An 18741-nucleotide genomic window follows, 5' to 3' on the forward strand; every position below is an offset into this window, starting at 1 on the left:
CTGGGCGGGGCAGCAGGAGGAGGGCCTCCACCACAGAACCTTCTGGCCCAAGCAACCGCTCACGCCCCGGTCGGAGAAGCTCCGCCCCCTACGTCAGACGCCTACGGGAGGGGGAAGGGGAGTGACCAGCAAGGGTGGGCGGGGCTTTGAGGAGGACCCGGAGGCTGGGCCGCGCAGGGCGTAGCGGGGAGGCGGAGGCTCGGCGCGGTGACGTCAGGAGCAGCTGGAGCCGGGGATTACCCCCTGCTGCTGACGTGAGGGCTGGGAACAATCCCGAACGTTCGGTGGAAGGGGGAATTCCCGGCCGTTCCCTGGAGGAGCGTCTCTCTCCAGCCGCGGGCCCTCCCCGAGCTCGGGACGGTGGGGTGGGGAACACGCGAGCGAGCGGGCGGGCGGGCTCGCTGGGCGCGCGGCGCTCGTGCAGGGTCGCGGAGCCCCGGACGGCGCGCGGCGGGCGACACTCGGCTCGGCCCGAAGCTGGGCGACTCGCTAGCCGCTCGGCGCGGGCGCTCGCTCTGCGCTCCGTGGGCGGAGCCGGCGCTGCTGGTACCTGAGCGATTGATTGGGCGCTGCGCGGAGCGTGCGGGACGTTAACGCGCCGAAAACCGGGTTCCTCCGGAGTGCGGAGGGCTGCCAGATAGCATCGCACTAGTAATTCATGTTTCTGATAACCAAAGGAGGTGATTAATGAGCATAGTGGTCCTGGGAATCCGAATAGCACAAACGGTTGTTGTTAAAAACAAACAAACGTCTTGTGGTACTCGGGTTTCCCTAAACGTAACCCAAGATTCACTTTGGAAAAGGCAAAGTTGGCATTCCAAGAGGAAGAAAAGTAGTTTGGAATAAACGAGAGGGCAACGTCTTAGAGAAAGTAAATATTTGCCTCTACCTTCGCCCGAACTACAGGAGCATCATATCCCAGGAAATAAGTCTCCTATATGCATTATAGGGTCTGTAGTTTACTGCAAGGCTCCTAAAAGTTCGCCGAAAGACCACTGCAAAGTAAACGAAACCCATCTTAATGTGTACCTCAGTCTTTATTCATCTTGGATATTGCCTGCCACCTTGGGCATTTAATAAATGCCTTCTGGGTACAAATGCAGAGGATTCTAAACTTACTATCTGGTTTCCGTTGGAAGTTTTTTGGGGGGTGTCGTTTTGTTCTTCCTAATGTGTTTTATTCTATCTTAAACTCTTGTGCCTTCAGATTCACCAGCTGCCCCGTGTTTACACAATGATAATCCCACTAGCAATTATTTTGCCTGTGTAAGTATATGGCTTTGATCAGAGTGTCATAGAGCAAAAGAATTAAGTCCTTTGGTTTTTCTGGTTTTCTGTCTTTGTTTTGGTCTAGTTCGATTTGTTAACTTTCAAATAAGAAGTAGCTCCAAGCTATGGAGAAAAATAAAGGCTTCACATTAGTAAGTGGTTTTTCGAGACAGGGTTTCTCTCGGTAGCCCTGGCTGGCCTGGAACTCACTCTGTAGACCTGGTTGGCCTACAACTCAGAAACCCTCCTGCTTCTGCCCCCCAAGTGCTGGGATTAAAGGCGAGCGCCACCACTGCCAGGCTACCAACTCACTCTCTCATTCCTTTTTTCAAAGATGGTTTCTCTGTGGAGATCCCCCTGTCCTGGAACTTGCTCTGTAGGCAAGGCTGTTCTGGAACTGTCAGGGACTCGCCTTCCTGTACTGTGACTAAAGGCATGCACCCACAACCGAACAACCAACATTGGTAACTGAGGTGCCACAGAAGGGAAATCTAGAAGGTAGCCCTTCTCTTTCTTCCTGCATTCCTACTCCTGTTGTTTGCTTTTGAGGCTGAGAACTCACTATGTAGCCCTGGCTGGCCTAGAACTCAATATGTAGACCTAGGTTCCCAGCCAGGCTGGTGTGACTTTGGCTGGGGACCCAGGGACTTCACCTCTCCTTGCTGAGCTGAGTTTTTCAGATATTGTGGCTTAATGATTCCAGATCTTTTCCTATTGTTTGCAATCAAGTCCTTAGGCCAGTACAAAATCCAAGTGGGTTTTTCAGGAATAGTTAGTGGGTAATGGGTCCATGCTCGAGAGAGAACACACACTGGGAGAAAGCCTAAGTGCTCTTCTCACTGGTGTAGCAAAAGGCCCGGTCCAGTCTAAGGGCTCAGTTGTTCAGAGCACTGGCTGCTCTTCCAGGGAACCCAGGTTCATTTCTCAGCAAACACATGGTGGCTTATAACTAACTCCAGTTCCAGGGTATCTGACACCCTCTTCTGGACTCACCAGACATGCATATAGTGTGCACATACAATCAAAGTATACATACATGACTGGGTGTGGTGGCACACACCTTTAATCCCAGCACTTGGGAGGCAGAGGCAGGTGGATCACTGTGAGTTCGAGGCAAGCCTAGTCTACAGATGGAGTCAAAGACAGCCAAGGCTAACACAGAGAGACCCTGTCTCAAAAAACAAAAAAAAAAAGAAGAGGAAGGCTAGGCGTGGTGGCATACACCTTTAATCCAAGAATTTGAGAGGCAGAGGCAGGCATGTCACTGTGAGTAAAGAATAAAATGTGACCACTTTAAAAAGCCCACACCCAGGGTGGTGGTGGCTCACACCCTTAATCCCAGCACTTGGGAAGCAGAGGCAGGCAGATCTCTGTTAGTGAGGCCAACCTTGCTTACAAATCAAGTCCAGGACAGCCAAGGTTACACAGAGAAAACCTTGTCTCAAAAACAATCCCCCCCCCCCAAAAAAAAGCTCCTGGGGCTAGATAAATGGCTCAGAGGTTAAGAGCACTGGCTGCAGCTGGGCGAGGTGGCACACGCCTTTAATCCCAGCACTCAGGAGGCAAAGGCAGGCGGATCCCTGTGAGTTCAAGGCCAGACTGGTCTACAAAGTGAGCCCAGGACTGTCTCAAAAAAAAAAAAAAGTCTTGAGTTCAGTTACTAGCAACCACATGGTGGCTCACACCCATCTATAAAGAAATCTGGTGTCCTCTTCTGATGTGCAGGTGTACATGCAAGCAGAGCACTGTATACATAATAAACAAACCAGAAGAAGGAGGGGAGGAGGAGGAGATGTAAGTATGCTTCGAGTTGGCATGCCCTGAGATTCTATGGGCAGTGAGGTCTAAGGTCCGGCATTGCTTGAAAGGCAGTCTCTGCAGGGCAGCTTCTGGCGCTGCTGTCTGTTGCAGTATGGCCCCAGCTTGTCGCCTGGTCCGGGCACCGCTGACAGAACCACAAGAGAACAATTGTAGAGTCCCAGGTTTGATGGCGCACACCAGTAATGCCAGCACTGTGGGGTGGAAGTAGGAGGATCCGGAGTTCCAGCCCATTAACAGCCTTTTTCAAAAAGCCAAGAGATGTTGGGAAAGTTGCAAATATCTGAGAAAAACAAAAAAACAAAGTGCTTCTAGATGTCAGACTAATAGAGGATCTTTACATTATTCTTTACACCTGGTAAGAGTTCCCTGTCCAATCACAGAAAAACCAAGTCAAACACAGGGACCTGTTCCCAGTTACACCAGACTTCCCGTTGCTTTATTTGTTTAATGAATTCTCCACAGGGCACATCATATAACAGGTTGTACGTGAACATGACGTTATGCCTTCTGAGGGAAACGAGCCAGGACCTCTGCAGCAAAGCTCTCTACGAGAATCTCTTTCTTTTGCTTACAAGAAAATTTAGCTCTTTCAGTAACTTCATAGCCACATATATCAACTAATATAGCCCAAGCTTGTATCAGGCCAAATACACAATTCTGTATATGCTAAGGGTTTGGTTTGGTTTTTTTTCTTTCTTTCCTACTTAAGGTAAGAGTGAAAACTGAGAAACTGAAAATTCCACCAGCTGAGAACTGGTTTAAAATAGATAAATAATAAATAAATAAAAATACATGGGCCCTTGCCTAGCACATGCAAAACCCTGGGAACTGACACTCTACAGCCACAGAAATGAGTTTGTTTTTTACCTCCAGTTTTTTGAGACAGGGTTTCTCTGTGTAGCCTTGGCTGTCTTGGACCCACTTTGTAGACCAGGCTGGCCTCGAACTCACAGTGATCCACCTGCCTCTGCCTCCCAAGTGCTGGGATTATAGGCGTGCACCACCATGCCCGGCTCCAGCTACAGATTTAAAAGGCAGAATTTTGAACGTCAAAGTTTATTCAAAGGAGACAATTTCATTAGGGGTTAAAGAACCGATAAGAAAAAGACATATGCTCTCTGAATGAACCCAGCAAAGAGGTCAAGCACGTGTGGAGAGGAAACAATCGAGAAAGAACAAGAAGGCTCAAAGACACCAGGTGAGGCCAGGCGAGGTGGCCCAGGTCTGTAATCCCAGCACTCAGCAGACAGAGGCAAGCGGATCTCTGTGAGTTCAAGGCCAGCCTAGTCTGCAAACCGAGTCCAAGGCAGCTAAGGGTACACAGAAAAAACCCTGTCTCCAGAAACAAAAAATTAAACTTTTTTGTGTGTGCAACAACTAAAATATATGGAAAACATTTGTTTTGAGACAGAGTTTCTGTGTAGTCTTGGCTGTCCTGGACTTGCTCTATAGACCACGCTGGCCTCGAACTCACAAAGGTCCACCTGCTTATGCCTCCCTGAGTGCTGGGATTAAAGAATCATGTGCTACCACGCCAGGCTGAAAGACCTTTTTTTGTTGTTGTTTTTTTGGGTTTTTTTTTTTTAACTTTTTTTAAAACAGGGTTTCTCTGGGTAGCCTTGGCTGTCCCGGACTCACTTTGTAAAAAACTATTTTTTAACTTCCTTGAAATCTGATGTTCCTCTTCTATGTTCTCATTGTAAAGCCACAAATAAATAGGGTCGAATAAAAATAATAAATAATAAAGTGGGCTCTGGGAATGGGGCTCCCTGCAAAAGCCGTAGGGGATCTTAACCTCTAGGCCATAGCTCTCGCACTCCTAACTGCTGAATTTTTACCTGTCTTTACCACTGGACTCAAAAGATCCTTCAAGGCAGTAGGATTACCTCTCTCAGCTTTATCCACAGCAACCAGTACAGTGTCAGCCACAGCCACACTATGGGTTCCTCCGGAATGTTTGTTGAACGCTCGGATTCCTACTGTGAAGATTAAAGTTAATTGCCAACTTGATTGAGCTGAAGACCGCCTACAAGATTAATGAAGCACACCTCTGGGGTGTCTCTAAGGGCAATTAGAGAGATCAAGAGGGCTCTGACCTAATGAACAGATTAACCAGTGATGCTTTCGTTAACGTGACGAACGCCATCCTTGGGAGGTGGGGACTTGCGTGCTGTATTTTGCCCTAGCCCTTCCCCATGCCCTACTTTGCTTCCCAGCCACTATGATGAGCTGTGCTGCTTTGCCCAACCTCTTCAATGACCAGATCACAAGCCCCAATAGATTGTTCCCTCTTCCTGCCTGGCGCTGGTAACAGCTGAAATGCACACCACTGCCTTCAGTCTGTGGGCTAAACGCACACTATCTGTATTCCGCGTTTATTTTATACTTGAACGGTCTACCCAAGAATTGTTTCCTTTCTTTGCCTGCTTTACTTCTCAAATCCTTAACTGTCTTCAAAGTCCCAGTTGAAGCTGCAGTCTGTCCTCTGACAGTGCACCACTATATGCACATTTTATCTGTCCTCCTTTGTAACCTCTCCTGATAGTCTGTGGGGTGCTGTTCTTTTTTTGCTGTTTTTTTTTAATCTCTTGCTCTCCTAGCCCCGCACCCCCACCCCATTTTTGGTTTGTTGTCCTTTTTTTCTTTTTCTTTTTTTGGTTTTTCAAGACAGAGTTTCTCTGTGTAACATCCCTGGCTGTCCTGGATTCGCTCTGTAGACCAGGTTGGCCTTGAACTCAAGATCTGCCTGCCTCTGCCTCCCAAGTGCTGGGATTAAAGGCGTGCACCACCATGCCCAATTAAAGTGAAGTCACTTTGTAGACCAGGCTGGCCTCAAACTCACAGCGATCCGCCCCGCCCCCCCCGCCCCCCCCCTCCGACTCTGCCTCCCAAGTGCTGGGACTAAAGGCGTGCGCCACCACGCCCGGCTTAAAGTGAAATTTTTCAAGGCATGATCTTCCTTTGCAATCCAGGCTGACCCTAAACTTGTGCTCTCCTTGCCTCCACCCACTGAGTGCCAGGATTATAACCATGAAACCATCCACCACCCTCAACACCAATACCTCCACCTCCAACACCATCACCCCCATCATAACCCCCACCAGCACCTCCACCACCACCTCCAACACCAACACCACCATCACCTCCAACACCACCTCCAACACCACCACCACCATCACCTCCACCACCACCTCCAACACCACCAACACCATCACCAACACCTCCAACACCAACACCACCAACACCACCAACACCAACACTAACACCTCCAACACCAACACCATCACCCCCATCATAACCACCACCACCATCACCAACAACAACAACACCCACCATCACTATCAACACCAACACCAACACCACCAACACCCACCTCTGTGTAATAAGTTGAGTTTTACTACTTACTGAGGCTTGGCGCTCTCTCAGTATTTACCAGTCAGGTGATGGAAGAGCCTGGTACCTACAGACCCTCTCCCCCTTCTACCATTATCAGACCAGTCTCTGATGTCACTGCCAAGGTATAATGCAAAGAAACCTCCCCACCTTTTCACTGTTGAGCCTCTGCCTCTCCACAGATAATTCAACCTAAGCTGGAATGTCTAACTTGGTGTACTCACAGCCCTCTTCCTTCCAGGCTCCTTTCACAGATGTGTCCCTTCCCTCAAAGGACCCCACAGGGAAGACCTCATGCCTTGTCCACTGCAGTGTTCCCAGCACCTAGCACAAGCTGGCCTGGAGTAGGCCATAGTCTAGGAAGAATGAATGATTAATATTATCACTCGTTATTTGTTTAGCAGCAGTGGGGATTGGTGCATGCTAGGCAAATACTCTAGTACTAATTTATATCCCAAGCCCAAGATATGTTTTTTAAGAAAACAATTTCAAAAGTAAGGTGACTAGGTAAAGCTCTGGGAGTCTTGTGGAAGGGAGGGGGAGGATAGAAGGATCTGGAGGGAACAGGAGCCAATAGGCAGCTTAGTTTTCATGCAGGTCCCCTAGTGGACAGGGGAGAGGGGGCTGTCTCTGACATGGACTATGCTGCCTACTTTTCTTTCTTTTTTTTTTTTTTTTTTGAGACAAGGTCTTTCTGTGTTAGCCTTGGCTGTCCTAGAGTCACTTTGTAGACCAGGCTGGCCTCAAACTCACAGCGATCCACCTGCCTCTGCCTCCCGAGGGCTGGGATTACAGGCGTGTGACACCACGCCCAGCTTATGCTGCCTACTTTTCAATCACTTCCCCCTGACAGGGCTGCCTTGCCTCAGGGAGAGAGGATGTGCAGGGGTGGTTGGTGGGGGCACCACCCCTTTTCTGATGTGTAAGAGAAGACGGAGATGGGGGAGAGAAGGTGGGTGGAGCAGGAGAAGAGGAGGGTGCAGGGTATGGTTGGGATGTAAAGTGAACAAATAAATTTGTCAGGAAAAAGAAAACATAAATTAAAAATCTTTATTATTTGTTTAAAAAAAAACAAGGTGTTGTGGTTTTGAGGTTTCAGCATAGGTTTAGCCATTTCTGTATTCAGCTCCCATTTTGTTTATAAGGTAAAATTACGTTCAAAATGTTCGAACTTTTCAACTCTGCTTCCCAGAAGCAGTCATTCAGAGCTGACACGCTCCCTTCCAGGGGATCGAGCTGACCTTATATTAAGCTACGCTCTGGTTGCTCCCTTGTTATCTGTGATTCAGTGGAGTCATAATTCATACGTTGCTATCTACACAGTTGGCTACATTCTGGATGTACCCTAAGCACTGCCTCACTTATCTCACTTAGAGCCAATCAAACTAAAGGTCAATCAGAACTGCTTGTTAGCAAAATAACCTGAGTCAGAGCTGACCACCCTGTTCCACCATCCGCCCCCCAGTATGAGCCAGTTGTCTTTGCCTTTATAGGCTGACTCTGGGAAATAGGTCTATGTCACAGTTAGGCTCCAGAATCCTTTCTGTGGCCCTCAGTGCGATCAGCTTTGTCTTGGCGTGTGTGTTCACTCAATAAACCACCCATATCTGACTGAGATCGGAATCTGAGTGGTTTGTGGGGCTCTTCTTGGACTACATTTTTTTTTTAACTATCATTGTGAGGACGCTAATGAGATGGCCCAGGGGTTAAGAACACTGACTGACTGTCTAGAGGACCCAGTCTCAATTCCCAGCACCCACCTGGCTGCTCACAACTCTGGAACTCTGGTTATAGGGGATCAGGTTTCTTTCTCCCCCCCCCCCCACCTTTCCCAAGACAGGGTCTCTCTGTGTAGCCCTGGCTGTCCTGGACTCACTTTGTAGACCAGGCTGGCCTTGAACTCACAGGTGATACACCTGCCTCTGCCTCCTGAGTGCTGGAATTGAAGGCATGCACCACCACGCCTGGCCTGGGAATCAGGTTTTTTTCTGGCCTCCACAGGCACTGCATACACAGACACATACACACTGCACACAGACATACATGCAGACAAAACACATAAAAATTAAGGAAAAAATAAGATTTACATGGATCTTAATATTTTCATTTCTGAAAGTTTCTATCTATAAAACTTGGCTAAATAATTGTTATGCAACAGGGTGGTGGTGCCAGGCAGCAGCAGAAGCCTTTAATCCCAGCACTCCACTCCCAAGGCAGAGGCAGGCAGATTTCTGTGGGTTCAAGGCCAGCCAAGGTTACTACACAGAGAGACCTTGTTTCAAAACAACAACAACAACGCCTTTAATCCCAGCACCCAGGAGGCAGAGGCAGGCGGATCTCTGAGAGTTTGAGGCCAATCTGGTCTACAACGCGAGTCCAGGACAGCCAGGGCTGTAACACAGAGAAACTTTGTCTCAAAAAAGCAACAGCAAAAGTAGATCACAGAAACCATACAAGAAAAACTAAAAATATCTCCTTTGGTGCCCAGCGTTCAGCCTCTGTGTTTTAGAATTAGCATAGTCATGGGTCAGTTCAAACAGTGACCACAGGAGTTATGGTCACACTAACTGGCTTTTTTTCTTTTCTTCCTTTTTTTTTTTTTTTTCAGACCTGAGGACCGACCCAGGGCTTTTCCCTTGCTAGGCAAGTGCTCTACCGCTGAGCTAAATCCCCAATCCCCCTTTCTTTTTTCTTTTCTTGTTTTTATTTTTACATGTGTGAGTGTGCACATTGTTGCAATTAACTTAGCAGTATGGCCTAGGGTGCAAATAACCATCACAGAGAGTATTGTATTTTAAAGCTGCAAGCACTACGCTGGGCAGAATCTAAACTACTCTAAATCTACTAGTAAACTAAACTAAACTACTCTAATCCTATGGCCTCAAACCTACACATGTCCCAATCACTAGCCAAGCTGATCCTCTATCGGCTTCTCTCTCTCAACTGTCTGCTTTCCACCCCCTCTCGGAAGCTCCGCCTTCCACGTCTTGTCCTTCTGCCCAGCTGATTGGCTAAACCGCGCTTTATTGACAACTGCTACATCCACTCAAGGCATCCCACCACAGCACGTGTACGCAGGCGCCCTCAAAAGCCTATATGAAAAGCATCCAATCCGTGGAGCTGGTTTCAGGGGATTGGGAGCCACCAGACTTGGGTTGCTAGGATCAGAACTGGGGTCCTCTGGAAGAACAGTAAGTGCTCTTAACCATCGAGCTGTCTCTCCAGCCCTGGCTTTTTTTTTCCCCCTGATTTAAAACATGACATTTTAGGCCAGGGGTGGTGGCACACGTCTTTAATCAGGCAGGTCACTGGGAGTTGAAGGCCAAGATAATACAGGGAGACCCTGTCTCAAAAAAAAAAAAAAAGCATTTTGTGTGTGCGTGTCATAATGTGTGTGCCCTCCTTCCACATGAGTCTTGGGAACTGGATTAAGTTAAGTCCCTTTACACGCTGAGCCATTTTGTGTCCCACTGACTGGCTTTTGTTCAAAGTGCACAGGAATCTGGTGGGTCTTGTAGGGATGTCTATAATCCCAGCACTGGAGAGGCAGGAAACTTCCAGGGCAGCCCAGGCTACATGAGAGTCTGGCCCAAAGCAACAAAAATTTAAACTGTGTAAAAGCAACTTTTGTTCATCAGATGCAACTGTCCCCTCAGAGGCTAACTGCCTCCTGCTAACCTAGGCCTACTCCTGGAAGCTTCTACCCTCTGTACAATTTAATCCAGGCCTAGAATGTTTTCAGCCTCTGAGACTTATTGCAGAATAAACTCACTCTTTCTAGTTCTTTCTGAACCCTGGCTGGCTGGTTCAAACTGGCTTCTCTCAGCTTCTGACAGAATTGCTCTGCTTGACCTCAGATTAACTCTAGCAATCTGTTCTAATCTTCCGGCTCCTTCTCATTCTCTGGCTCGTTCTGTCTTCACCTGTGTCTAGTTTGTTCTCTCTTCAACCTGTCTCTGTAAAACTCTCCTGACAGAAACTGCATCTGAATTCAAACCGCATCAGAACTGCCACAAGCTGAGCTCCAACACACTGCCTCTCAACTCAGTGACTCACCGAACTGACAGAACAGGCCTGACTTGAACTCAGAGCTCTTCAAGTTTCTGTCTCAGAGTGCTGGGATTAAAGGTGAATACCACCATGACTGGACCTAAGCTCTTCTCTACCTGAAACTTGCTCTGTCTCAAGCTGGCCTTGAACTCAGAGATATGCTTGCCTCTGTCTCCTGGATTAAAGGCAGGTCTGCATTCCAGCCAGATCACACAAACCTAGAAGGTCTTTGTATGTGATCTCTTGCCAGAGCAGCCATGTTCTGAATTAAAATTCCTCTACAACAATGCAAGAGATATATGTAGGAAAGTAAGGTTTTAGTATATACTTTAGAATTAAATATGTCTAAGTTTGTTGTGATCCTTCTAGATTTTTCTCAAGCATATACATCACATAACCATGTATATTTTAATAAAAATTGAGATATATTATAATACTCTGCAATTTGGTTTTTGTTTGTTTTGGTTGCTGTTTTTTGAGACAGCGTTTCTCTGTGCAGCACTGAGCCCTCTCACCAGCTGCCATCCTTTCTTTATGATGGAACCATTAGAATCCTTTTGTAAAAAGCTGGGCGTGGAGGCGCACGCCTTTAATCCCAGCACTCGGGAGGCAGAGGCAGGTGGATTGCTGTGAGTTTGAGGCCAGCCTGGTCTACAAAATGAGTCCAACCACCCCTAACACCAGTTTCAGGTGACCTGACATCCTCTACTGACCGCCAAGGACATATGTAGTGCGCATACATGCATGCAGCCAAAACCACTTACACACACACACACACACACACACACACACACACACACACACACTGAGTTCTTCAGTGAAGACCTCAGGGGGTTATATTGGTTTTACCGATGCTGGGTGACCATAACAGGATGCACACTGTTGTTGGAGGCTGGAGGCTCCGGAGGCGTGAAGCAGGTGTGGAACTGCCTGAGGAGAAGCCTCCATGTTAACCGTGAGGGACAGGACCCATTGCCGCCGTGCACAGAGAGGGAGGCTTCCACAGTCCCGAGTCTGGTACACAGGATGTCAGCAGGACCATCACATAAGAGAGCTGGGAAATCACTGTCCTTGGGTCTGTATCCAGCATCTTATGCAAAGTGCCTCCATAAGCACAAAACAAGGGCTCTCTCCCTGTTCTCCCTTGGTTTCAGGGAATTGTCCACTATCCTGTAATCTTATCGGCATGCAGAAACATCCGCCCCTTTGTGCTCATTTCACAGAGACTCCGGAAAACACGTCTGGATGCCCCGCAGGTCTTTTCCCCTTGCAGGCAACTTTGTGTTCGGCTTCTTCACGTTCCAGTAGAATAGGCCTGGTTTCCCTCTTACTCCAAGATCTAATCCGAGGGCCTGGAGCCTTCTGGCTTCCTCTTTTCCTTTCCCCTCATCCACGCAGGCTGTTACTCAACTGCTTTGGTATGCTGCAGTTTGCTCCTCTAGGGCACTTACTGTGGAAATGGAGCCACAGAGTCTGGGTGTCCCTTCACCCCTGTGGCCTTCTAGACGTTTCTGTCTTTTGAGACAGGCTCTCACTCTGTAACCCAGGCTAACCTTGGACTCATAAACCTCAAGCCTTAGCCCCCAAACTGATAGGATCACACTCAGGGAGGCAGAGGCAGGCGGATCACTGTGAGTTCGAGGCCAACCTGGTGTACAAAGCGAGTCCAGGACAGCCAAGGCTAACACAGAGAGACTTTGTCTCAAACAAACAGACAAAAAAAAAAAAAGGAAGCAAGAAAATGCATTGTGTGTGTGTGTTGTTGTTGTTGTTGAGGCCTGTTCATTTTGGGTAGCAAAAATATAAATATATATTTTTTAACTGTAGATATTTTTATTTCAGGCCCATCAGCCACATCATCTCAGCTCTTTGCTGAAGAATCTCTAGCCGGGTGTGGTGGCACACACCTTTAATCCTAGCACTTGAGAGCTATGTTGATGCTCAACACACCCTATGGCCTTATTAATAAGTGAGAATTTCCCAACCATAAGCCCAGCTGTCCCCAAATGCCAGGCACACTTTCAAGGTTAGCTAGAACTTCTCATTAGCAAATTAACTTGAGCCAGAGCTGAGCACCCGGTTCTACCATCCACCCCCTGTATGAGCTTATTGTGGTTTTCAACCTTTAAATATGCAATGCAATGTCCCCTCAAGGACGCGGTTCAGATCCTGAGCTGGCCCCTTCCCCCAGCTCAGAAAATGAAGCTTTCATTTTAAGCTTCTGCATTTGAAATGAGTTTTCTTGGCTTCCACCTAGAATCCTGTGTGTGTGTGTGTGTGTGTGTGTGTGTGTGTGTTGTGTACATGTGTAAGATGTGCTTCTGCAGGTGCCCTGGGAGTTGTTGCCTGATGTGGGTGCTAGGAACAGAAACTCCCATCCTTTGCAAAAGCCTAAGTGCTCTTAAAACACTAGGCCATCGCATCCCTAGGGGTCTTATTTTTAATAATATCTATTTAGCCAGAGTGAAATTATCTGTCTTTCTTTTCTGTTTCTTCCTATCTTTCTTTATTTTATTTATTTATTTTATTTTATTTTGGGTTTTGAACACAAGGTTTCTCTGTATAGCAGTGGCTGTCCAAGACTCACTTTGCAGACCAGGCTGACCTTGAACTCACAGAGATCCTCCTGCCTCTGTCTCCTGAGTGCTGGGATTAAAGGTGTGTGCCACCGAGCCCAGCTATCTATCTTAATTAATTTTTTTTTGTTTGTTTGTTTTTCGAGACAGGGTTTCTCTGTGTAGCCTTGGCTGTCCTGGACTCACTTTGTAGACCAGGCTGGCCTCGAACTCACAGCGATCCGCCTGCCTCTGCCTCCCAAGTGCTGGGATTAAAGGCGTGCGCCACCACGCCCGGCTTTCTATCTTAATTTTTAAGACAGTTTCTCATTATATAGTACAGTCGGGCCTGGAACTCACAGTGATTCTACTGCCTCTGCATCCTAAGTGCAGGGAATACAGATGTGTGTGTGTGTGTGTGTGTGTGTGTGTGTGTGTGCGCGCGCGCACGCGCGCTAATTTCCCTGATGTTCAGCATTTTCATTTTTAATATATTTTTTCGCCCTTTGTATGTGTCTATCATAGAGAAACATCAAAAGAATTCTACTCATTGGCTCATTTTAAAGTCTTTCTCAGGGGCCGGGCGTGGTGGCGCATGCCTTTAATTCAAGCACTCGGGAGGCAGAGGCAGGCGGATCACTGTGAGTTTGAGGCCAGCCTGGTCTACAAAGTGAGTCCAGGACAGCCAAAGCTACACAGAGAAACCCTGTCTCGAAAAACCAAAAAATATATATATAATAATAATAATATAATAAATAAATAAAGTCTTTCTCCCTGTCCCCCTTCCTGTGAGTATGTGTGTGTATATATCTGTGTGTGTCTGTATTATGGATATCTGTGTATGAGTGTGTATATGTGTGTCTCTGTGTGCATGTGTATGTGTTTGTATGTCTGTGCCTGTTGGGTGTCTATATTCATGCATGTATGTTTTATATGTATATCTGTGTGACTGCATGTGACTCTGTTTCTGGTGTGTGCATGTGTGTATGTGTGTATATAAATGTGTGCATCTGTGTGTATGTGCATGTTTGTGTGAGTGTGTGCATGTGTGTGTATCTGTGTGCATGTATGTAGTGTGTGTGTGTGTCTATGTGTGGTTGTGTGTGGATGTGAGTGTGTGCATGTGTGTGTATATATGTGTATGTGGTGTGTATATCTGTGTGTGTTTTTACCTGGTGACTTGTTCGTTGCATGCCTTGTACATTCTGGATTTAGTTCTTTTTTACACAAATCTCTTCCCTCACACTCTCTAGGTTGTGTATTTGTTCTGCATATTGTTTTATTCCATGATGATTTATCTTGATTGTCAACATCATTTATAAGATGAAGAAACACCTGGAAGATTAGTGAAACACTATTCTGGGGTGTCTATAATTTGCTTCCTGGGAGGATCCTCAGGTCAGGAGGCTCTCCGTGGTGCAAGGAAGGAGGCTGGACCTAGTGGGAGGGAAGGAGGCCCTGAAGTGTGTCCCGCCCTTCCTTCCATCCCCTTGTTCTGCTAGGATGTGACCTGCTCTGCTTGACTGTGCTCTCCCTTTGGTGATGACTGGCTCCTCTGAAACCACAACCCAACAAACCTTTCTTCCCTTCACTTGTTCTGTGGGGTATTTTGTCACAGTGACTGCAAGCTGTTGCACCTCACTGCTCAGATGCTTTTTTAAGTGATGTAATCCCACTTGCCAATGTTTGCTTTAATTACTTCTGCTTTAGAGTCTTCTCCAAAGACCTTTGTCCTGGTCGATGGCAAAAGGCACTCCCTCTGTCTGCTTGGCTCTTTCTTCTTTTTTCTTTTTTGGTTTTTCAAGACAGGGTTTCTCCGTGTTTGCCTTGGCTAGCCTGGTCCCGCTTTGTAGACCAGGCTGGCCTGGAACTCACAGAGATTCGCCTGCCTCTGCCTCCCGAGTGCTGGGGTTAAAGGCGTGCGCCACCACACCAGGCCCCACAGTGGTTTTTGAGTCAGAGTCTCCCAGAAAAGTTGGAGCTGCCCAGAGAGCGCCCGAGATCCTCTAGCCTCCCGGCACGGGGACTACAGGCAAATGCCGTTGGCTTTGGTGTTTTTTGCGTGGGTGTGCGGACTCAGGCCCTCATGCTGGTGTAGCCAGCGTTTTGCCAGCTGAGTCAGCTGTCACATGTTCTGCCCACCCCCAGCAGCATTTATCAGAGACATTTTTTTTCTTTTCCAAGGTGTTTTGCTGCTATTTTAATTGGCTGTAAACAAATAGATTTAGTAGATTTATATGGGGGTTTTCTGTTCTGTTCCCTCAGTTTCTGCATGTATTTTTATACTAACATCATGCTATTTCAGGTAATAAGTTTTTTTGGTTTTTTTGTTTGTTGTTTGTTTGGTTGGTTTTTTGAGACAGGGTTTCTCTGTGTAGCCTTGGCTGTCCTGGACTCACTTTGTAGACCAGGCTGGCCTCAAACTCACAGCGATAAGCCTGCCTCTACCTCCCGAGTGCTAGGATTAAAGGCGTGCGCCACCACGCCCGGCTAATAAGTTTTTTTTATTTCTTTGGGGGAAGCACAGGTGTTGAGGTCAGAGGATAAATCTATGGATTCAGTTCTCTCCTTCCAGATGCCTCTGGCTGTATTCTTTCTTGTATCTATGACAAAAACCATACCCTGGAGTGGTCATGGCCTTACTTTATTACAGTTTTGTTTTGCTTGATAATCATTCTGAAAGAAATCATTTCCAAGCTGCCATTTTCCTTAACGGTCTCTCCCTCCCAAGCTTCCTGTTTTGTTTGGGTTTGATTTTTTGAGATAGAGTCTCACTCGGCAGCCCAGACAGGCCTAGACTCATTCTGTAGCCAAAGCTGGCCACTAACTCTTGACAAACTACCATCTCCGCTTCCCCAGTCCTGGAATTACAGCCACGAGCCACCCCTAACTTGTTTGTTTATTGAGAGACCTTCTGTTTTGTATCGCACTGACCTCCAGCACAGCTGCCTGTGTAGCTGTTGGCCACCATAAGGAGTTATTGGGTTACCTTTGCTGTTTTGGACAAGGCCTGACTATGCGGTCCAGGTTGGCCTGTAACTCTGAATCACACACCAGCCACTGTAATGGGTTACAGGTGCGTGCCACTTCGCCCAACTAATCAATATACTACTGTTTGTACTTTAATGACTCAGATTAACTTGGATGCACACAGCTGTAGAAAGAGCATGGGTCAGCTGAGCATGATGGCGCACGCCTTTACTCCCAGCACTCAGGAGGCACAGGCAGGTGGATCGCTGGGCGTTCTAGGCTAACCTGGTCTACAAAGCGAGTCCAGGACAGCCAGGACTACAAGGGAACCCCTGGCTCAAAAGAAAGAGCACGGGTCTCCTCTGGAAGCAGACAAACCTAAGCTTGAGTTGAGATTTAGGTACTGTGGCTGGGCCAGCTATTGAGGATACAGACATAATTGAGATTGGGGGTCCCACCCTTCAAATTACTAGGACCCGATGAGTGAGCTGACATAATAGCTACTTTGCTCACTACTATATCTTCTAGCACCCCCAAACAGTGCCCCCCATCTGATGGGTACCTCCTTTTCTGAATAAAAGAATTTGAAGGCTTTGCAAAAGTACAATGGTAAAGGCCATGGGACTCTTCAAAAGGAAGCCTTTAAGGTTGAGGCTGGCAGTGTGAAAGAAATTCCAGGAGGCGGAAGGGCCTCCCCACTAGAAGCTGGTTTACAACTAAGGATGCAAAAGGTAAAACCAAGCTGGAGCAAAGGCTTTTCACAGATGAAAAGAGAAGCTACTGACTGCACTGCTGGCCTGCCCGAACCAGGGCTAGAACCAGGGTGGGGACTAGGGTAGACACTGCTGGCCTGCTGGAACCAGGGCAGGGACCAGGCCTGGAACCAGGGTCAGCACTGCTGGCCTGCCGGAACCAGGGCCAGAACCAGGGTGGGGGCCAGGGTAGGCACTGCTGGCCTGCCGGAACCAGGGCAGAGACCAGGCCTGGAACCAGGGCTGCAGGACAGAGACCAGATCCTGATAATGCTGGGGAAATCAGCTGCTCAGCCTTAGGCTTTGCATTCCTGCTTTAGGAAGGGCTTTCTTGTGATCCTCTGAAAGGAGATAAGGAGGAGGAATGTGAGAGATGTGCAGTAAACCAGGTGGAAAACAATCCCTGGCTGGGACCAGATCTCCATGTCTCCCAAAACCCACAGTTGTCCTTGAAGAATATTGCCACTTACACTGTTTTTCTTTCTTTCTTTTTTTAATTAATCAACTATAGTGTGTGGTGTGTGGGAGGACATACTTGGACTTTGTCTGTTAAAATTGTGTGTGTGTGTGTGTGTGTGTGTGTGTGTGTGTGTGTGTGTGTGTGAGATACAAGTATACATGAGCCAAGGCACGAGTGTGAAAAGGTCATTAAACAACTGTGTGCAGTTGTGTCCTCCTCCTTCATTACGTCTGTTCTGGACATGGCAGTCAGGTGACCAGGCCACCACAGCAAGTCCCTTCACCTCACTGGCCCCAAACTGGGAGTGGTGGCACATGCCTTTAATCCCAGCCCTCAGGAAAGCAGAAACAGGGGTATCTCTGAATTCGAGGCCCACAGGGAGTCTCAGGGCAGCCAGGGCTACACTGACCTTGTCTCGAAAGAAAGAACAAAGAGCCAAAGAGAAGTCTTCTCAGTGGCCAGTGGCCAGGAAAGGGAAAAGAGAACAGATGCGCAGTTTTGGTTTTTTTGGGTTTGTTTTGTTTTTGTTTGTTTGTTTGTTTTTGGTTTTTTGAGACAGGGTTTCTCTGTGTTGCCTTGGCTGTCCTGGACCCGCTTTGTAGACCAGGCTGGCCTCGAACTCACAGCAATCCACCTGCCTCTGCCTCCTGAGTGCTGGGATTATAGGCGTGTGCCACACGCCTGGCTCAGACAGACAGTTTTGACTTCAGTTAATTTAAATAGGAAAGGTAGGATGTTTCAGTAGGTAAATGGGAAAGAGTCATGGTCAAATTTAAATATTTAGTTAAAATATTCTGTATACAGAGAGGAGAATAATTTGAAAAAACATTGAGCCTGGAAGTTTAGAGACAGTCTTAAGGCAGTCAAAAGGCTTGGGGCCAGGGATGCAGCCTAGCTAGTAGAATGCTTGCCTAGTTTGCAAGACGCCCTGGGGTTGGTCCCAACGCTGCAGAGAAGCAGAACTTGACAGGGGGAGCAGGAAGATGAGAAGTTCTAGATCATCCTCTGCTATATAGCACGTTCATTTTTATTCTACTACATCCGCTTATGAATCTAGTGTGTTAGGCAAGCATGTAACCACTACACAACAGGAACCACATTATTTGCACATGGGCCACAGCACATGTGTGCAGGGAAAAGGCCAGCCTTTAGGAATTGGTTCTCACCTTCTACCATGCCGGTCCTAGGTCAACAGGCTTAGCGGCAAGCAGGCATGAGCATGTGTGGAGATCAGATGGCAGCTTGCTTGAGACAGGGTCTCTGTGGTTTGGTTTGGTTTGGTTTTCTTTGTTTTGTTTTGTTTTTATTTTTATGGAGACAGAGTTTCTCTGTGTAGCTTTGGCTGTCCTGGACTCCCTCTGTAGACCAGGATGGCCTCGAACTCACAGCAATCCACCTGCCTCTACCTTCGCCCACTTTACAGCAACTCTTTTTTCCCCCCACTAAGACAGGGTTTCTGTACTTAGCCTTG

General features: G+C 47.5%; 1 long non-coding RNA gene across 1 annotated transcript in view; it reads left to right on the forward strand.

Moving 5' to 3' along the window:
• Positions 1 to 9655: 9655 nt before the first annotated feature.
• The window catches only part of LOC311609411, a 22600-nt gene continuing 13514 nt past the window's right edge, over positions 9656 to 18741 (forward strand). Inside the window, exons 1-2 of the long non-coding RNA XR_014783379.1 lie at positions 9656 to 9674; positions 10460 to 10611. This is a non-coding gene — a long non-coding RNA (uncharacterized lncRNA). The remainder of the gene's footprint in view (positions 9675 to 10459; positions 10612 to 18741) is intronic.

Source organism: Acomys minous (genome assembly GCF_964271855.1).
Source record: "Acomys minous genome assembly, chromosome: 11".
In the NCBI taxonomy this organism is placed as follows: domain Eukaryota; kingdom Metazoa; phylum Chordata; class Mammalia; order Rodentia; family Muridae; genus Acomys; species Acomys minous.